Source organism: Entelurus aequoreus, linkage group LG11 (genome assembly GCF_033978785.1).
Source record: "Entelurus aequoreus isolate RoL-2023_Sb linkage group LG11, RoL_Eaeq_v1.1, whole genome shotgun sequence".
NCBI lineage: Eukaryota > Metazoa > Chordata > Actinopteri > Syngnathiformes > Syngnathidae > Entelurus > Entelurus aequoreus.
Genome location: NC_084741.1, coordinates 52,316,446 through 52,338,121, shown reverse-complemented (window position 1 = coordinate 52,338,121; position 21,676 = coordinate 52,316,446). Strand labels below are relative to the sequence as shown.

The following is a 21,676-nucleotide window of genomic DNA, read 5'->3' as shown; positions in this document are numbered from 1 at the left end:
TATATTTACCAATGCACATATTCGAAAATTGCATTTTCAGTGTTATGTTTGAAAAGAATGAACAGAATGAACAGAAAATCATCAACTATTTTCCCTAAAATGTGCATTGAGGCTATAAAGTGTTTTATCTGATTGCTCAATGAATCAGACAAACTAATCGATAAATTATTTGATTACTAAAATAATCGGTAACACTTTAGTACGGGGAACATAACAAATACTCAATTGAGAGTTATTTGGACACTAGGGGAACATATTGTAAGTAACAAAGACTTAATTTAGAGTTAGCGTTAGGTTTAGAGGGTTAGGGTTAGGGTTAGGCCATGCAGAATAAGGCATTAATAAGTACTTAATAATGACTAATTAAGAGCCAATATGTTACTCATTTGCATGTTAATAAGAAACTTATCAATGGTGAATATTTTCCTCATACTAAAGTGTTACCAAATAATCAATAGCTGCAGCCCTAGTGCAAATACCAAAAAGCAAAACAATAACCAATTTGCAGTCACGTTATTATTACACTGGAATATACGGCTAACAATAGTAGCCTTGCCAAATTGTTATCATTAGCTGACAACACACAAAGCTAATGTTTGTGTGTGTGTGTTACATGAGGCGTGATTTACGTTGTAAAAGACGGGATATAATGCTTACAACACTTTAGAACGTTAACGCCCTGCAAACAGCCCCTTCAACAAGCAAAGGACATTGATTTGGTGGAACAGCCCAAAAATGTTGATAGAAATACACTTTGGGCTTGACTTACTAAGATCCAGGATACCACGCGCTAAACAGAGTGTGCAAACTTAAAAATTGCGTGTACTATTAGTGGGTGTGTTGCGTGTGATCTATTAAGACTATGTACAAATGAAAAGTGTTGCAGACCCCCCTATTTAAATGAGGTTTTTGCGTGTAATATTGGCATTATGTGCCCTCGCCACGTTCATTTTTTTGATCTCTCAATGCAATGTTGAATTAACAGCACACATCTATAATCTGTAACACCTTTTCTGCATTATAGAATGGCAATCTACAGACAACAAAAACTGTTTTAGCGCGCTGAAGTACTGCATGGATGCGGCGGACCATAACAATTGCAGCGCATGCATCTGTCTAGAATTATCCAAAAACAAGAACATTCTTATTAAACGACATATTTTCATACAGGGGGTATATTATAATAATATATTTCCCACAAAAAAAACGAACAGCATTAAAAAAAACTGCCAGCAGACACCAAAATGCATCAATTGAATTTATTTTAATCAACCTCTTAAGTCATCCAGCAGCGGTTAACTTATGAAATTATAATGCTTAATAGACAATATCTTTTTTTTTTTTATGGGAGTCCAAACATGTCTGTCCGTGGTCTGTCTTTGCAGCTCGAGCAACTCTTTTCTCACAGGCATGTGTGTAACTGTGTCTGTTTGCACATACTTTTCAGACGTGCTAAATAAAGACGCAAGATAGCACCCGCAGAACAGTGATCAGCCTTGATTAATCACATTGCGCGTGTTCAGTAATAATATTTGCAACGCCTCCCCCCCAGTATTGTGGGTGTTCTTATGATCAGAATATATTCTGCATATTCATGAAGACAGACATGCTAAATGGATTGCGCACCTTATTTTGCTCGCGCGCAAGTTTAGTAAATCAGCTTTGCGTATGATATCAACTTTGCACGTGTTTTGATACACGCAAACCTTCAGTAGATCAGGCCTTCAATCACCTGAATATAACTTGTTAGCATATCTTAGTGTGGACACTCCTGGCTTAAATCAACAACTATTTTATTCTACTTGGTATGTTTAAAAATTGAAAATAATTCAACCATCCAAACAGGAAAATATAAATGTGTCAAATTTCCTCACCTTTTTCTTGCTTTTGACCTATGTCACTATGTTGTTTTTCGCAAAGTCCGTCTTATTCTCTCCATTTAGTGGCATTTGTGAGCTACCTCCAGTTCCAATTACAAACCCCGTTTCCATATGAGTTGGGAAATTGTGTTGGATGTAAATATAAACGGAATACAATGATTTGCAAATCCTTTTCAACCCATATTCAGTTGAATATGCTACAAAGACAACATATTTGATGTTCAAACTGATAAACTTTTTTTTTTTTGCAAATAATCATTAACTTTAGAATTTGATGCCAGCAACACGTGACAAAGAAGTTGGGAAAGGTGGCAATAAATACTGATAAAGTTGAGGAATGCTCATCAAACAATTATTTGGAACATCCCACAGGTGAACAGGCAAATTGGGAACAGGTGGGTGCCATGATTGGGTATAAAAGTAGATTCCATGAAATGCTCAGTCATTCACAAACAAGAATGGGGCGAGGGTCACCACTTTGTCAACTAATGCGTGAGCAAATTGTTGAACAGTTTAAGAAAAACCTTTCTCAACTAGCTATTGCAAGGAATTTAGGGATTTCACCATCTACGGTCCGTAATATCATCAAAGGGTTCAGAGAATCTGGAGAAATCACTGCACGTAAGCAGCTAAGCCCGTGACCTTCGATCCCTCAGGCTGTACTGCATCAACAAGCGACATCAATTAGTAAATGATATCACCACATGGGCTCAAGAACACTTCAGAAACCCACTGTCAGTAACTACAGTTGGTCGCTACATCTGTAAGTGCAAGTTAAAACTCTCCTATGCAAGGCGAAAACCGTTTGTCAACAACACCCAGAAACGCCGTCGGCTTCGCTGGGCCTGAGCTCATCTAAGATGGACTGATACAAAGTGGAAAAGTGTTCTGTGGTCTGACGAGTCCACATTTCAAATTGTTTTTGGAAACTGTGGACGTCGTGTCCTCCGGACCAAAGAGGAAAAGAACCATCCGGATTGTTATAGGCGCAAAGTTGAAAAGCCAGCATCTGTGATGGTATGGGGGTGTATTAGTGCCCAAGACATGGGTAACTTACACATCTGTGAAGGCGCCATTAATGCTGAAACGTACACGCAGGTTTTGGAGCAACATATGTTGCCATCCAAGCAACGTTACCATGCTGCTTATTTCAGCAAGACAATGCCAAGCCATGTGTTACATCAACGTGGCTTCATAGTAAAAGAGTGCGGGTACTAGACTGGCCTGCCTGTAGTCCAGACCTGTCTCCCATTGAAAATGTGTGGCGCATTATGAAGCCTAAAATTCCACAACGGAGACCCCCGGACTGTTGAACAACTTAAGCTGTACATCAAGCAAGAATGGGAAAGAATTCCACCTGAGAAGCTTAAAAAAAGTGTCTCCTCAGTTCCCAAACGTTTACTGAGTGTTGTTAAAAGGAAAGGCCATGTAACACAGTGGTGAACATGCCCTTTCCCAACTACTTTGGCAAGTTTGGCAACTGAAGTTTATGAGTTTGAACATCAAATATCTTGTCTTTGTAGTGCATTCAATTGAATATGGGTTGAAAAGGATTTGCAAATCATTGTATTCCGTTTATATTTACATCTAACCAGTGTTGGGTTAATTACTGAAAACCAGTAACTAGTTACAATTACTAGTTACTTTATTTCAAAAGTAACTCAGTTACTAACTCAGTTACTTACACCAAAAAGTAATGCGTTACTGTGAAAAGTAACTTTTTAGTTACTTCTTTTTTCCCCCCTTTTTTTAAGGCTCCCATTAATGCCCTTTTAGCCTTCATTGCAGTGCTGTTATTGCACTGGAGAATAATACAATCTGTTGATCAACTTGACATGCATTTGCATCACTGAACTCAGAAAGCAATGTGGTCTACATACAACACACAAAGACAAAGATATGTTTCAAAGGGCCAATTTATTTCAGGCCAGAAAAAATTGACAAAACTATTTTAAATAGCTGCAACATAATGGCACTTTAACTTTAACTCTAAGTAGATAGGATCTTTGATCCAAGACACAACTTACATTTAACTAAAATGTTATTTTCTTTGTGCTCGACAAAAGAAAAGTATTGAGAATCTCTCCATGTTAAAAAACTCGACTTCTGGCTTCGCCATGATGTCTTGTTAGTTGTTATGAGAGTAGCGTATGTGTGTGTGTGTGTGTGGCCCTTTAAGATATGACAGCATGAGAGGTGAGTGACGTCAGTGAGTGAGTGGGCGAGAGAGGTGAGGGAGCGGCGACAGTGAGTGCGTGTTCGTGCTCTAGCTTGGTGGATGGCTGCGTGCAATAAAGTCACAAAGTTGCAACAAACCGCCGGGCTCGTCATTCACCCTCAGCTGTAAAGACCCTCTTCCGGGTAAAGGGTAAAGGGAGGCGTGCTTTCTGTGGGTGGGGGAAAGCACGCCTCTTAATAAAATAAATAAAACACACTCAGATCTTCAGTTTCTAGCCGATACTACATAAAAATAACGTAAAATAACGCAGTAACGCATCATGCAGTAACGGTAACTGAGTTACTGTATATAAAAAAATAACGCGTTAGATTACTAGTTACCGCCGAAACTAACAGCGTTACAGTAACGCGTTACTTAGTAACGCATTAGTCCCAACACTGCATCTAACACAATTTCCCAACTCATATGGAAACAGGGTTTGTAATCAGAACCTGAATGTTGAACAGTAAAAAACAGTCTAAACTTGGCTTCCTTCCAAGGTGAGTGCCTATCACTTAGGTGCTACTTTTGAAAGAGGTACAGTTGTAATCCAGCGTGTGAAGGAGGATGATACCAAAATCACATTTTAGAAGTGTGCAGGGGGAACAGTGTAAAAATCGGATTTGACTCTGCCAAAGGACGGATTATGTGGATGGGTGGTGTGGGAAACAATATGACCGACAATACTGCTGAATTGAAAAACAAGAGAGATGAAGTGGTTCTTTAGTGCATGATACATTACACTCTATTGTATACAAAGGCACTAGGCAGGGTATGTTGTAAAATTTAGCAAATACAGGGTAAAATACCCTTCTATCTATTGCAAGTGAGATTTTCCATTGACAAAAGTGCAGACATCAAATGCAATTCTGGGTAATTTAAAACGACAGCCCCGATGACATTTCACCCTGGCTTCAATGAATCTTGTATTATTGCAGTGGCAGACAAGGCTCAGTCCTTGCATCTATACTGCATTAGTGGTTGCCATGGTAAATGTCCTCCATCCTGCGCGTTCAAGAGAGGCAATATACTCCTCATCGGTTTCCGGCAGAGGAATCTGAGGCTCTCAGTGACAGAATCCGCTGAAAAAACATACAAAATGCAATTTGTGAAATTTGTGAGCGAACACCAGCATTTAAAACCAAAGTGAAATTTGTTCCCATCCAGATCTTATTGAGAGAACTTTGCAGCATTCCTGTATTTTAGCTTATCTTTAAGTACTTTTTGCATTTCTCAACGGGAGACTGGATTTCTATCATCACTGACAGTGTGAAAATGCAGTCCCACTAAGCTACCAGCACATTTCATTACCATGTCATGTTAAAATTCAACTCCACACGGAGAGATACTAGAGTTGAAGGGTTTAACGCCTCTAAAAGTCATTTATCTGCTGGATTATGGTCAACAGATGCTCATTAAAGTCAGTCTCATCTGGATTTATAGGCCATTTTCATCACTTACGTCGCACACCCTACGGATGACTTATTGTTACGGTGGTCATAATAATATGACGTCATTGCATGCTGCACACAAAAGAGTTGCACTGCTAGTTTGATGGGAAACAGCAAGGAAGTATGATTTCAAAGGGAGAAACACAAATTAGGTTGGAAACACATATTATGAAACATTATTTTTGTATTGGGCGTTTCAGTCATTATTACACTTCACAAACACGCTGTTTAATTAATTGAAATATTAATTATTATCAACGATGGCTACCTAAAAGGTAGCCAAATAAGGTAAGTGATCAGGTTGATGCACACACCAGTGCAAAGATGAGAGAGAAGACCTAATATATTCCAATCAACGGTTACCATGTTTTTAGCAAATCAATTAGAACATTTGATGAAGTAAAACATTAAAAAAAACATATTTTTGTATGACTTTCTTACAATAAAATTGCATTTCAAAATACTTGGGTATTTTTTGGTTTAATTTAAACTATATAACCTAGTACTTTACTGTGATTAATTATGAGACTAATCCAAATTCAAAAGTGTGATTAATCTGATTTTTAACAAATAATCATTGGACAGCACATATATATATTACATACAGTATATATATATATATATATATATATATATATATATATATATATATATATATATATATATATATATATATATATATATATATATATATATATATATATATATATATATATATATATATATATATATACATACACATACATATATATATATATGGGATGTATTATGTCTCCTCTCTCAACTTGGCACTGGCGTGTGCATTGATCTGATCAATAACCGTATTTGGCTACCTAAAAGGTAGCCATTGTTAATGGGTGCTCAAAACAACGTGTGAATAATGCATTTATGCATGATTATTGCAATTTTTTTTTAATTAATCACATTAGTCAATGCACTAAATTTGACAGCACTTATATACATATATGCACCCACTAGACATGTCATTAGGTGTATGCTGAGGTCCACAATTAAACATACAGAACAATTTAATTGAATTAAATTGTACATTTATTCACCATTTATTTGATTTATCAAGCCAATCCATTCTTGAAGGTACATTTATTTTTTAATCAATATAAACCCAGTATGAAAAAATATAGAAATAATGAGGAAGGGAAATGATCAGGTGCTTCATGTTTTTTGTTTATAGAATTATTTGTTACAGAGATGGCAAGCCCCTGCAAATTCATGGAATAAAACAGTCAATGTATTGCATTTATCTGGAACACTCAGCAGCATAAAACGACAAGCTGCATGCTTGGCTCCAGCTCACCTTCAGTGCAATCAATTTAGGAAGGCAATTTTCCTTAACATTTCCCTGAGACGGACACAGTGATTATATCAGCGTTGTTTAAACGGAATCCTTTATCATTAGCAAATCAATTGCACTTTCTATTCACATATAAAATGGGCCGGGCTGAGGAGGAGTCTACATCCTCCCTCTCCCGTGCTAAATCTGCCGCTTAGACATCAAGCTTGCGGAGCCTTTTCTTGCACAAAATATTTTGGAATTGTCCTTTAAACTTGTTCCAAAGCAGCTTATAGGCAACAATATTGAGTTGGCCCGTAGACGACCCCGAGCATGACTGATCCTAGTAGTGTGTGTGCGTGTGTGTGTGTGAGTGTGTGTGTGCGGTTCATGATCTACAGAATGAAAAAAATAATGTAAAACAGAGGATCGACAAGGACTATTGTGGAGGCTAAACCCTGTTTAAAAGATGTAGGTTCACATGCACACAGTAACACACACCTTCACGACAACACGTTTGTGTTTACATAGACATTGGACGTGAATAGGCGTCTATAGCATGGGCCTCAATGTGAGCTAACAGGAATGAATGGGGCTGAAACATTCAATGGCGAGGAGGGCACCCTTCTTTTTTAAATGTTAAGAAGGCCATTTAGGTTATCCCGAAGTCAGTTGTCGACCACGGACTGACATACAAAGTAAGACTTCTAGACAAATAAAAGAAAACATTGTGCTATTGCGTCATACTATATACCACACCGGACCTTGTTTATACAATTTATATTGTACTTTCACATTCTGGTAAAATAATGTCATTTAAATTGGTTAAACAGAAACGTTAACCATGCTTTAAATTCAATGACAGAAAAAAACCCCCATTGTACTGGCTATAATTTAGACAACACACATGCACATTTTACACAAGATGATGCATGAAACCTTATCTACTGAAACCAGTTTCAAATGACAGTTTGGAGAAATTAGAGGAATAAAAAGAACTGATGTTTTTTCAAGACCTTTATCAATTAACATCAGTTTTAAAGCACATTATAAATAAAGCTAATTCAGTGTACTTGTACTTGTAGGTAAGGTTTAGTGCCCACATACAGTATAGACAAATCCTATACAGATTAGAAATACCGTTCCTGATAAAATAATAATGCAAAAAAAAAATGAAAGTACATATCTATTGAGATAACAAATATTCCGAATCTGAAAGCAGCTTTTGATGCATCTGACGTGTTTTAAATTGTGTGTCCTCTAATAGACTCTAATAGTCTGATCAAAAGCTTAAGATTGTATTTTTTCATATCAGGATTCTCATCAATATGAAGCATTCATGCTTTTGAAATGATCCATATAGATACACTCGTGTGACTCAGCTGTGAAGAGATTGTTTTTATCTTAACATTTTATCTTATGGAATCGGTGTAATTTGATATTGTGCTAGTTTTAATGCCCATACATATTTTCGACATGTTTTACATTATTATTAGCAGTAATACTAATGCTATGTACTTGATTCAGATGAATTGTAATTGTAGACACAACTGACAGTCACAGGGGGCGCTATGCTATTTGTGACGTCATATTGTGGGCGAAATTAATTTAGTTATTATTTTGAGGCGTTACCAAGTAAATAAGTGAAATCATTTTAATGTACAAAGAAAGCATTGTATTTATACTTTTAAAATGGGGATGATTACACACCTGTTGCTTGAGTAAATTATAACAATTTAAATAATAATACTGGAATAATTATAACTATGATGATAATATTGATATGTTTACAGATGTTAAGTTGTGTAAATAAATACTTTGAATAGTATTTACATTTAAAATAATTGTTATATAACGTTATTTTTTTACATTGCACTGTTTATGCCAAATCATCTATAGTTTAATGAATACACACTAAAAAGTGTGTTATTAAAAATGTGACCATGTCTTGATTTTTACAGCCGCTATTCAATGCATCCCACAATTGATCTAATTGAATAGATCTATTGAAATAATTATATTGAAAACTAAAATGACAATTGTGTGTTTTTTCAACTACATTTAACAAAAACATTATGTTAACAGAAATATTTCTATTTAATGGTTTGGTACCTAATAGCATATTTTAATTCACTGGGGTTGACAATTTAGGAGCCAAGATATTTCATTTTATTTCACATTTTACATGCTGAAAAAAATGAAAATAAAAAGATCTAGTTTAATAAGGCACACACTATACAATAGCAGTATTTAACTTTAAATGTGTAATTTATGCAAACAAATAAAATAAAAATAGTTGATTGTGCCCCTATTCATGTTTTGATAAATACGATTATGCAATGCTTTAGCAGTAATGCAATATGACAACAACAAAAAAAAGGTATTGTAATGGTTTGCAAGTGTGGAATAAAAAGTGGAATAGACAAAGGTGGCAGAAGCTTGTAAACAACGGTTCTGGTTGCCACTTTGACTGTGTGTCTCACACACCGCTCTGTTAATCCACTTAACGCACAATAGACAGCAGACCGAGTGATGTGGGGGCTCAGCACCTTGCACAGCACATTCCAACCATTTTAAATGAAAAATAATTTATTTTGCATTTTTCTTGTTATTGTGAAAAATGATGACGCTCAGGAAATGAATTCTCAAAATGCGGAAATGCGGAGATTAAAGTGGAAAAAAAAGAGACAAAATACGGTTCACAGGGACTGCGGTTTGTATAATTTTGCACGGTGTCTTCTCACTCGCTCGTTCTCTTTTCTCAACATTACTTGACAAAAGCCTCTCTCTCACGCACACACACACACACACACACACACACACACACACACACACACACACACACACACACACACACACACACACACACACACACACACACACACACACACACACACACACACACACACACACACACACACACACACACACGTGCGTACACTCCAGCAGTGTGGCAGACAAAATGGCTGAATAGTGATGGAGGGGCTGCCCGATGTGTCCACTAATCAAACAACATTACACACACTCATCAGAAAAAGAAAATTGTGACGCAGTAAGAGCGAAGAACTGACACTTTCTTTATGCCTCGCCTCAAAACATCATGGTCGGGTTTAGTTTAAATTCAATTCAAGGTTTTCATGCGCGCGTACGGCGAAGGTTGTTCAAACAACATCGCCACTGTCACAGAGAAAGGCTTGCTGCAGTCCAATGATTCTGATGCCGACTATTCAGTGTCATTACTGTGCTGCAAAAGTGGCCTCCATCAAACCCTGCTGCATTTTCATTCAAATCAAATGCATCAGCCCTAAATGTGAAGAAAGCACAATAGTATGGAACTACATTCAACGCAGGCCCTTGATAACATGCATGGTGAATATATACGTATTTTAATGAGTGCATTGTTTAGGGTTTTTTTACCCAGTATATTTGTTCAGTTAGAGCCAACAAAATGTTTTGTTTTTTTTAAAGTCTATACATCTGTGTTAATATTACTATAATATTCAACAGCTAAATTGTAATTGTAAACTGTGAAAATTGTCACTGTAAATTCACAGCAAATTACTGGGAAATAATGACCTTATCTTTACAGCAATTTAGTGTAACTGCAGAGCTGTTATACTACAGTAATTACAACAAAGTTACAACTGTGAAGTTACTGTTGTACTTTTACGCTAAAGGTACAACTAAATGATATGACTTCACATTTTATTTAACATTAATTACTCTCTCATTGTAACAGCATACCGCCGCCTACTGTACAAGCAATGTAGTCTATGCAACCCTTTACAGGGGTCATATTAGGATTTTTTTCTACATTTAAAACACTTCCTTGTGGTTTACATAGCATGTAATAGTGGTTCTTTGGTAAACATCTTGCATAGATGATCTTTTACAGACAACCTTCTCGCTGCTTTCTGACCGGTCTTATATACGTGCCTCCACTCCGACTGCGCCTTCTCCCCGTCAGCCGTGTTGTAGTTTTTAACGCTTCAATATGGAGTCTATGGAAAGATATAAGTTAAAACTGTACGCTACTTTGTATTAGAAATGGCAACAGCATGCATGTGCGTTTACGAGCCAGTCTGCCCCACAACAAAAGGATAGAGAAAAAGAAGGAATTTAATTACTACCACGCTGGAATACCATGGCGGACTCGCGCAAAGCTCTTCTGGTAAAACTTTACCATATATGGAGATATCCTCTGACGTCACCGATGGGAAAAAACGTCACAAATTGGACACATTCCAAAAAGCTCGTTTGGAGGAAGTATGAAGGAAGGCAAGACTGTTCTATAAAAATCTCAATGGTTTGATTTCAAATTGTCCCGAACTTATGCAGATCACTCAAACACAAAAACAGGTACCAATAGGTAAGAAGAGTTGATTTTGCAGAATAGGTCAAATCAGTTTAAATTGATAGTAATTTGTTGAAACATTACAGACTGTGTTTAAAGTATTTTACTGTAAATATAAAAGTGTATCATCATTTTTGATGTACAACATTTGTTGTGATATTACAGTCAATTTTGATTACAATATTTTACTGTGAAAAATACTGTTAAATCTGATTCTGATGACATGCATTGATTGGAATCAGACAGGATTCACAGTAGTGCTGATAACTTCCACATTTTCGGATTTACATTGTGGAGGTGAAAAAGTCCTCCTTTCTGTCCAATACCACATCAAAGTGGTTGGTTTTTGGCATCTTATTTGTCCAGCTTCCATATTAATATTTATACACTTTACAAGAAATACATTGACGGCAAACTATGTAGCTTGCTAGCTTGGCAGCTTTCTAAGACTCTTATTTTGTTAGCGCAGGCAGGATGGAGCAGCACTTTTGTTGTGAAGACAGGAACTGTGCTGTCTTTAGGCTTTTGACAGCAGAGAGTCTGTTGAAATAAAAAAGTGTTTCTCGCCTTCCTGTCAGTCATTTTTTTCCTACAGTTTTTTCCATTTGCTTACAAACAATTTGACTAACTGTGTGTTTTTTTTTTCAAAAGGATTTACACACTTTTCCAAACACCACATTCCATTTTCTTAATTCCTAGATTATTTGCAAAATGACACACTTTGGTCAAAACATATGCCCATTCATCAAAATAAAGCAAGCATTTGTAAAAATGCAGTTTAATGTTCATCTCACTCACACATACTTCAAATGATAAGACACTATTGGAGTGAGTTACCCACAACAGTGATAAATACAAAACACATTTGTAAAAACCCCTATTTTACCATAAGAAATCACATGTTTGGGGCATTTTGCCCGACCTTTTTAGCATATGTGACAAATGATTACTGTAACTTGACAAAATATATTGGCTAATCCATAGCAATCGTCATTGTTTACTTTGAAGTGGGCCTATATGTAAGGACCTAAAGAGAAAGTAAAAATATCCTGTAATCTTTTCAAGAACTGCTCAACAATGATGCTGCAAACTGCAAATATTTATTTTTACCACAGTCAGGTAAAGTAACATATCACAGTAGTCAACAATGACATGCAGTACCAATTCAAATCTGAGACAAATAAAAAGGTTTGAAAAAAACCAAGATAAAGAAGATAAAAATTACAAATGGAAAAAACTGTATAGCTGGAGCACCCACATTAAGGCTGTATTTTCAATGTATCACCTGTGTGTCTTTACACCTGGTGGATGTGATTATCCAATGTGTTCAATTGTGTGGTTGTTGGCAAGCCGGCCCTTGGGATTGACCAGGAAGTAACTTCTAAATCCTTATCTTTGTGTAAAGTGTGAAAATGTGTGTATCACAATCGTTATCTGTGTGCAAGATGTGAAGATGTGCGTATCACAATCCTAATATGTGTGCAAGATGGGAAGGTGTGTGTAAAGCATTGTGTGTAATATTTCGCAAAAAATGTGAAGCACAGTCTATGCCTAATATTAGGCAAATCTGCACAGTGGTTTTGTTTACTGTGTGTAGACTTTGTTAATTGTGTGAAAATGTAAAATTTAGTGTGAAAGCAATTGGAAATAACTGTAACACTGAGTTCGCAGCAGCCAGCGTCATCTCACAAGATCCTCGGGTGCCGCGAATGTTAATAAGTGACGAAAGTGACGTCATAGTGAAGATTGATGATCACTAGATTTTCGGATTATTTTTTTAATGCCTGGCTGACGATCCACTGACACACCCTCCGCGATCGACCAGTAGCTCGCGATCGTCATAATGCTGCAGGGCCTCTGAATTGTTTTTTTCAGAGTATAAACGCCATTGCGAGAATCTATTTCGTTGTGCATGCAACTTATCAATACTTAAAATGTATAAATGCATCAGTAAGGTTTCAGTGTAGGAGAGCATTGGCATTGCTGCTAAGCCCCTTTTCTAATGTGAACTATTGACATTTAAAGATATTTGCTGGACTAGTACACATGTGCAAGGATAGAATCCACTCACACCCTTGCACAAGTGAGTGTGTATGTGACAAGACAAACAGCAGGTGGACAGAAGATTGCTATGCTATCGCCCACTGCGTTAATGTGTTAGTCCGGGCAACGTCGCTTGTGAAGTGTAGCGCCTGTGTTTGTAAGTGACACCTCTTGTGACACGTGCACGCCCATGTCGAGAGACAAAGATGACGCAGGGCCTAATGGCAAAACTGAAACGATGCTGACAGAAAGAAATATTCGCCACAATGCCTCGCGCACGCAAACAAAACACAAAGCGGTCTCTTCTGTCTCGGTAAAAATCATATTTCTCCTCCTCCATCTTAGCGCTGGCAGGTCGACAGGCAGACAAAGAGGCGCTGCTGCAGTGTGAAAATATACTGACGTAGCTGGCTTCTCCTTAGCTGAGGTTTAGTGTGTCCGTGTGCGTGTGTGTGTGTGTTTCAGTGCTTTACACAGCCATGGTAGCCACAATGTTTACACTTGCTATACTGAGACAATTTACAGTTACTTCAAAGATTACAGGAGTTTGCTGCGAGTTTATATCCATATTTAGGTGGCCATTTATGTGCATGTATATTCTGTAGGTAGGGACTTTGATATATGCAGGATTCTGCTGATATGTTTATGTGTATTTCATATTAGGATCAATAGGCAGATGCTAGCCATAAGACTCTGAATTTTTATCATCTCGATGTCTGATCTTCGACCGGCCCCAACCACTCGTCTCACTCTGCACCCAAACCATCCCCCTCCTCTTCTCCCCACCCTACAATGGGGACGGTAAAAACCCCCCCCGGCATAAATGGCAAATAATATTTTTTTCTCTCACAAATCACACAGTGAAAAAGAGCTAATCTCAGGGATGGGATATAATAAAACCATGACCCCAGCTTCCTAATGATGCAGTGATCATCAAACACTTTACGATACAACTGGTTGCAATATATGATTTATGAGACAAACCATGACTTAATTGGTTAGCTGAGCCACAATACTCCTTTTTAATAATACCATCAAACTACAATGATTTTGAGTCACACAATATTGTGCTGCAACAAACAATGCAGTGCACTGGGTTAATAATTTAAGTGTAGTGGGCATGCTCACCTGTTTGAGGCCGTTTCTTCAAGCATAACCACGGTCTGTGTAATGCAGGCCCGACCTTTAAGTAAACAAAAATAAATGAGATAATCCATTCAGTCAAATAAAGGGTAAAAACGGAACCAAAAAAAATGATGGTGTGTTAAAGTATGAAAAAGGTATTGATAGTGAGGAGAGACATGCGAGCATAGCACTGATCAACTTTAAATTTTGGGAACAAGAGCAACAGATGCAGCGGTGGCGCATTGTGGAGGGTATTAAAGTGAGGGACACCCCAAAAATTGTCCCCCGCTGCGTGCATGGGTTTGTTTGTGTGTATGAGTGTGACAGCAGGGAGCAGCTCAGCGCAGGACGCGGCACGCAGCAAGGGGCCATTAGACATGGTGGGGTGACCCACTTAAAAGGCTACACACACACTCAAAGCATGAAACTTTCCTTTTTAGCAGCCAATGTGCCATGATAACCATAAAGCTGTGATTCTTAAGCGCCGGGTTTAGACCCGGCCTTAGTCACATAGTTTTCACAGTGTCAGATTTGCTGGCCAAGTGTTGGTCCAGTCAACCTAAAAAAACACGCAGAAATCTAACAAAGTCTTTTCTTCTGGTGCAGCACATTCTTCTTGCATGATGTTCACACTATTTAAACTCCTTTTCATTATTTATTGGATTCCTGCCAAAGTGTTATGATACCAGCAACATGATTTCAAATGAATGTAGTTGGATTTTGCACGAAAAGTAATTGATTGTAATCAGTAGAGAATTGACCGATTCATGGGCAGAAATGGTTTGGTTTTACTGTAATTACTTAGTAATTGGTAATCAGAAATTACACTGTTTATACCAGGGGTGTCCAAACTTTTTCCACTGAGGGCCGCACACGGAAAAATTAAAGCATGTGGGGGCCATTTTGATATTTTTCATTTTCAAACCATAACAAAATATATTGATTTTTTATTTATTTTACCTTTAGGGATCCCGGGGACCATAAAGGGTCTCAGTCATTAAAATGTTAAAAATGAGTCGGATTATTATTATTTTTTAAATATTTAACGCTTACAGTAAATCTCTATATCAACTTCAAGTTGATATAAAGTAATACAAATTAAAAAAAAATGTTTTATGGCTTTTCTGTCAAAAACAACTTAGTTTTTTTTTATAGTGAAACTGAAATATGCAGTAGTTAGTAATTAAAGCCCTAAAATATCAATATTGCAGGACACCATTGATTTTAATTATTTCATATTTTTGAGTAATCACAGTGAAAAGATAAATAAAAAATCACTAAATATATTTGGGATCCAAAAGGTGCCCCACTCATAAAGTGATACATTTTTATTAGTTTTTTTTTTTACTTTCAACACTTAAGTTACGAGATCAACTTCAGATATATCTGTCGATTTTATGCTGGAACTATTATTTTGTTTGTTTTATGCGCTTTTGTCAAAGAAAACTTTGATGTTTTTATATGGCTACTACACAATATATGCAATATTTACCACATAAAACATTTTAAAGTGAAATATTTGTAGTAATTGGAGCCCTGAAAGTAATTCATTATAACATGGATTTTTTGTCATTATTATTATTTTTTGAGCAATGGCAAAAAAAGAAAAAGAAAAAAAGATAAAAGAAAAAAAAACAGCCAGCATGGCAGCTTTTGTGTCAACATTGCAACTTTTTCTCGTTAGATTACACCTCATTCCACTTTTTTTAATGTTCTTTTTTATTTTTACAATAGTATTTCCAGAATGTGTGGCGGGCCGGTAAACAATTAGCTGCGGGCCGCACTTTGGACACCCTTGGTTTATACTGAAGGATTTCTCGCTAAGTATTCAAATCCAACAAACAAACATGACATTGTAGATTGTTTCCGTGTTTGAATTGACTATGACAAGGTAATGGATAGTATGTTTTAGATCAATGTTACTCAACCATAGGGCCGCTGCCCAACAATAGGCCAAAAAAATATATGTTTTTCAGCTGTGGTTCGTATGGGCCGCGGCGATACTCAGTTGTAATACACTTTTCCACCACTTGTAGCAGTAATGACTATATTAAACAAACAGAAGAAGTCTGGGGCTAAAGTTTTTTAAGCGCAAAAATTATGACTAAAGTGGTGACGCTGTATTTTCATTTGCACTTACATTTAAATTAATTTAGATTTGTTTTTATTTGTATGTGATTATTTTTCATCAGTTTTTATGAGTCTCTTCTTTTGCAGTATATTTGAAGAGTATTTATTTATTTATAATCCGGCTGGTTTAAGCCTTGATAATAATCTTTCTAAATAAGACACACAGTATTTTCAAATCATTTGATAAGGTTTATCCAATTAAACTGTAAGTAGGTTAGATGTTAATATTTATTACGATTAAAATCAACAATAAGGCAATTAATTCAGTGTTGATATTTGAGAGGGCCCAGGCCTCTCTCTAGTAGAAAAGTTGGGTCTCAATGTCAGAAAGGTTAAGAATCCCTGTATTAGGTGTCAAACTCAAGGCCTGCCACATTATTTCATGTGGCCTGACATATGAGTTTATGTGACCTGCCACATCATGATTTAATGTGGTTTGTCACACCATCGATATGGCTTGCGAAAGGCTAGAAATAGTTCAACTCTTTCTGGCGAAATTAATTGTTTTCTTTGTATCGACAGAAAAATGTACTCCATGCAAGTACGACAGAACGATCTCAGAACAGACCATACATGGACCTTGATTCAAAAGCGATTTGGATGATTTAGAATTGGGTTTTGAAACATACTGTGTGCCCAACTTTAGGAAGGAGGAAAGTCAGGCCAGTGACATTTATGATGCATGCATTGCTTCAATTGAGAATGAGATCCAGATTTGTTATTGTTTAGGTTTTAGAATTAAGAATATTATTTATCATTGGATACCTACAATCGGGCATGGTAAAAATTACTGTAAACAAGATAGTTTTAGTTACTTTCCAAAAAAAGGAACAGACTGAGTAACATATTAAGTACTTTATAAATAAATTAGTTGCCAGGAAAAGTTATTATTAAAAAAAAACAACCTCCAAGTATCTGCCTTGGGGGCATGGAACGCTGTGAAGGGGAGAAAACAAGAACGCATGTGGGAGAAATGTGTTCACAGTTTCAATTTCAATCTCAATTCTTTATTTAAATTAGGGTCCGCACATATTAATGAACATATATGTATTATGTAAATACATCAGGTTTTAGCCAAAGGCTTATTTCTGCCTGTGGTCCCCAAACAGGTTTGTGTATACAATCATACAGTAACATTCACAATAACATTCACACAAAATAGAGAAAAGTCAAGATCATCACCACATACTCCGTAACATTCAGGTAAAACAGGCAATTACTTTAAAACTAACAAAACAATAAAATAACAAAATAAAATAAAACGGAGGGATGTAAATGTATTGCATTGCAAATAGCCTGAATAAAGTGCCAAGACTAATTTCTCACAGCCCGCATAATGTGCCAGAGGGAAAGCGTCCGGTGGGGCTGAGGACATTGCACACCGTGGGAAATATAAGAAGCTACTTGATAAACCATCACTCGGAAACGACATTTAAAGCCAGAAAAACTAAACATACATTTTTGAGATATTTACATGATTAAACATTCAATTGTCAGTTAACTTTACAGAGTAACAACATTTTACAAACTGATATCAAAATGCCCACTGTAGACAACACTGAGAAAAACAGACTATCCTTAAACCTCAGTAAAACAAAAATTATGTGATTTGGTAACAGTAGAAGAGAAAGTCAAACACAAATACTAATAGACAAAGTAGATATTGAAAGGGTAAGCAAAAACACATTTATTGGTGTAATATTAGATGATAAATGATCTGGAAATGTCATATAAACATATACAACATAAAGCACTTCAATATGAATAAAGCAAAACATGTTCTGGACCAAAAATCACTTCATATCTGAGTTATTGTGTAGAAATATGGGGAAACAACTACAAATGTGCGCTTCATTCACTAACCGTGTTATGAAAAAACAATTAGAATAATACATAATGTTGGATATAGAGACCGTACAAACCCTTTATTTATTTAATCAAAAAAATTTAATTCAATGACTTAGTGCATTTGCAAACAGCTAAAATTCTGTACAAAGCAAACTATAACCTGCTACCCAAGAATGTTCAACAATTCTTCTTAACAAAAGAGCAAAAATATTACCTTGGAGGAAAATTGAATTTAAAACATTTGTATGTTCGTACAACACTTAAACACTTGTATCAGCAGACCACTCGATGATGTAAACATAGGGACACATGGTAGTGATCACGGCACCGCTATCAATAGTTTGTCTGCTTTAGCGCGTAAAATAACAATATGACTAATACTTGGTTAATATTCAAGTCACAAAATGTAAATGGAGTATTGCTGGTGGTTTTCGAATGGTTATTTATTGAATTTTATGGGCAAAATAGTGGCGCTCCCATTGGCTCCACTGTTAGCAGACTTCTATTTACGTTTATTTACAAGTTAGAATGTATTAAGAGTTCCCTTTTAAGAGCTTTGGCATATCTGTATGTGGAATGACATTTTCGAATGAATCAAGCAAGGAAATCAAACAAAAAACTAATATGATCCACTTTTAGAAACTCTTCAAACTACAAGTGTTCACAAAGTACGAAGAAGAAGAATTATGATAAACCTCTCGAACCTTTAAAAGAATAAAAGTAAAAACATGACATAATATCGCTCATCTCCTGGGTGAACCCTAAACTGCTTAACTATGTATTTATGAGAACTTTAATTATTGTGTATACGTTTATACGTCTAATATGTATTTATGTACTTAATATTTGTTTACTGACTTGTGGTATATTTATTTATTTACTTATTTATTTCTCACTGTTCTGTTATAAACAGAGAACAAAGGAATGGGGTTGGGGTTTGGGATAAAACTGCTATGACATGAAAAGGGCAGTGGTGTGCCGTCAGGGCCAGTAAGGCCTTCTCTGCTGGCCTAACATAACCAGAAATCATGATCATAATTACAAATAAAAGTAATTTTTAATTTACTTTCCCTAAATATCTAAAATATTCATATTCTCTTCATGTCATATTATGCTCCTTCCAGTGTTGTTGTTTTTAGGTTAGAATTGGTATCCAATTAGGAATTCAGCTAGCTTATGTTGCCATGCTTTACGAAATCGCCCGGGGCCTTCAGAATCAACTATACAGGTGTCTACAACAACGGACACAAACAGGTGATAGACAATTGCAATAGCCAATCAGATCACAAGTTGTTGTCAGTAATGCCTTCTAGCTGGGCTAAGGTTGAACGTGACATTTACGCGTCCTGTGATTGAATACTCACCAGGATCGTTAGCGGATGAATTTGAGGACACACACAGTTGATAGACAGTTGCGATAGCCTATTAGATCACAAGTTTTTGACAGAAGCCTCTCTAGGTAGCCTGATGTTAACAAGACTGTGATTGGATACCGGTGACGTGCGGTGAGGTTCATGACTGGTGAGGCACTGACTTCATCACAGTCAGAATTACAAACATATGAACCCTAAAGAGTATCTTATTCACCATTTGATTGGCAGCAGTTAACGGGTTATGTTTAAAAGCTCATACCAGCATTCTTCCCTGCTTGGCACTCAGCATCAAGGGTTGGAATTAGGGGTTAAATCACCAAAATTATTCCCGGGCGCGGCGCCGCTGCTGCCCACTGCTTCCCTCACCTCCTAGTGTGTGTGTGACAATCATTGGTACTTTAACTTAACTTTAACTTTACACATACAAACTGTAGTACACAAAAAAGCACAATTAATAAAAAAAACGTTATTATGGTCTTACCTTTACTTATAAGTGCGGGAACAGTGGTGTTCGTGTTGGAGGAGTTGTGAATGAATGAAATATGAAATCCGTGCTGCAGTCTGCAGGTGTACCTAATGTTGTGTCCCTGCACTCGTTCACGGCTCCTCCGGCACGAGCATGGTTGTTTTTGCACTTTTTGGCTTCTTGTTAAGTGACTTTTTTTGGGTGGATTCGGTCTTGCACGTGGAGGGTTTGGGTGTGGGCTTTGGTTGGTGTGGCGCTCCCGTCGGGCGGTGCATTCTGCGGCGGGGGTGCTTGGCACAAGGAGGCGGGGTTACTGCGAGCCTCCCACAGTGCGTCTTCGCAGCAGTTTTATGATCGCTCAACACAAGAAATATGTTACACACATACAGTTGTTGACAAAATACACTGTACATTATATACCTCAGCTCACTAAACTATGGAAATGTATAATATAATTCATATAGCAATACGGTGTCGCTGCACAGCAGGCCAGCAGTTAGCCGAGTCCGCAATCCATGGTGAGGCACAAGTGCCTCAACTGGCTGCTGATCACCGCACCGTCTCTTCTCAGTATTTGAACGGCAAATGTGAAAATTCAGCGATTTTGAATAAAAATAATCTAAAACTGGTGAAGTGAAATGGAAAATAACTTTATAGTACATATAACAATTTGAATACATATAACAATTTAATTAATTTTTTTTCTTTTTACATTTTCTTTCCATGATGGCAGGTGATACTCACTTGTCATTCCAAAGTGAGTATCCAATCACAAGTTAGCAATTTTGGGGCAAGCTGCAAGTGTTGACCCACAAAGAAGGAGAACAAAACGTTGACTAGGTGGCAGGTATACATTTGCAAAGCCATTTTCAAGAAGGATATTTAAAGAGAAACTACATCTTCTGAGACGATGTCAGCGATGAAATGGGGAAATGCCCGCCATTTCCAGTCGAATCAACCGACTACGAGGGGCTGTACGGCGTCAAATGTTATTTCTTTATTTTTTCACGTTTAGCATGTTTTTTTGCACTTTTAGTTTTGACAGTACCACATAAGATATGTTTTAATTGCTGATGCGGATTTATAGATTTTTTAAACGCGCCAGAAAATAACCCGTTTTGTACACTGTTGGTGGTGATTCAATACCCAGTAGTGTGTACATGTGTTCCTGTATAGTATTTCTCCAGCAATGGTCATGTGGGGACATAAATTATGGTATTTTGAGAGGTAATCATTGAAGTCGGACATCACTGAAGGCCTAGGTGGGAAACGCACGGCCCGCCACTGGAAAAGGGGTAGGATTAAATAAGCTCAGCTTCTTCCTACTTCTTTTCGGACATGCTGTAATGAAACAACTGGAAATATGTGATGCATTGCCATGTAATTGTATTGTATGCATGTTCGAAATAAACTGAAACTGAAACTAATATCGTGACAACATTGTACAGTGAGATTTTAATAACATTACTTTCCTCGTATTTACTGATACTACCTCAC

General features: G+C 36.8%; 1 long non-coding RNA gene across 1 annotated transcript in view; it reads right to left on the bottom strand.

The window, feature by feature from the left end:
- Positions 1–4,315: 4,315 nt before the first annotated feature.
- Positions 4,316–21,676, bottom strand: part of LOC133660727 (uncharacterized) — a 49,509-nt gene continuing 32,148 nt past the window's right edge. Inside the window, exons 2-3 of the long non-coding RNA XR_009827878.1 lie at positions 14,366–14,420; positions 4,316–5,180 (exon numbers count right to left, since the gene is read on the bottom strand). This is a non-coding gene — a long non-coding RNA (uncharacterized LOC133660727). The remainder of the gene's footprint in view (positions 5,181–14,365; positions 14,421–21,676) is intronic.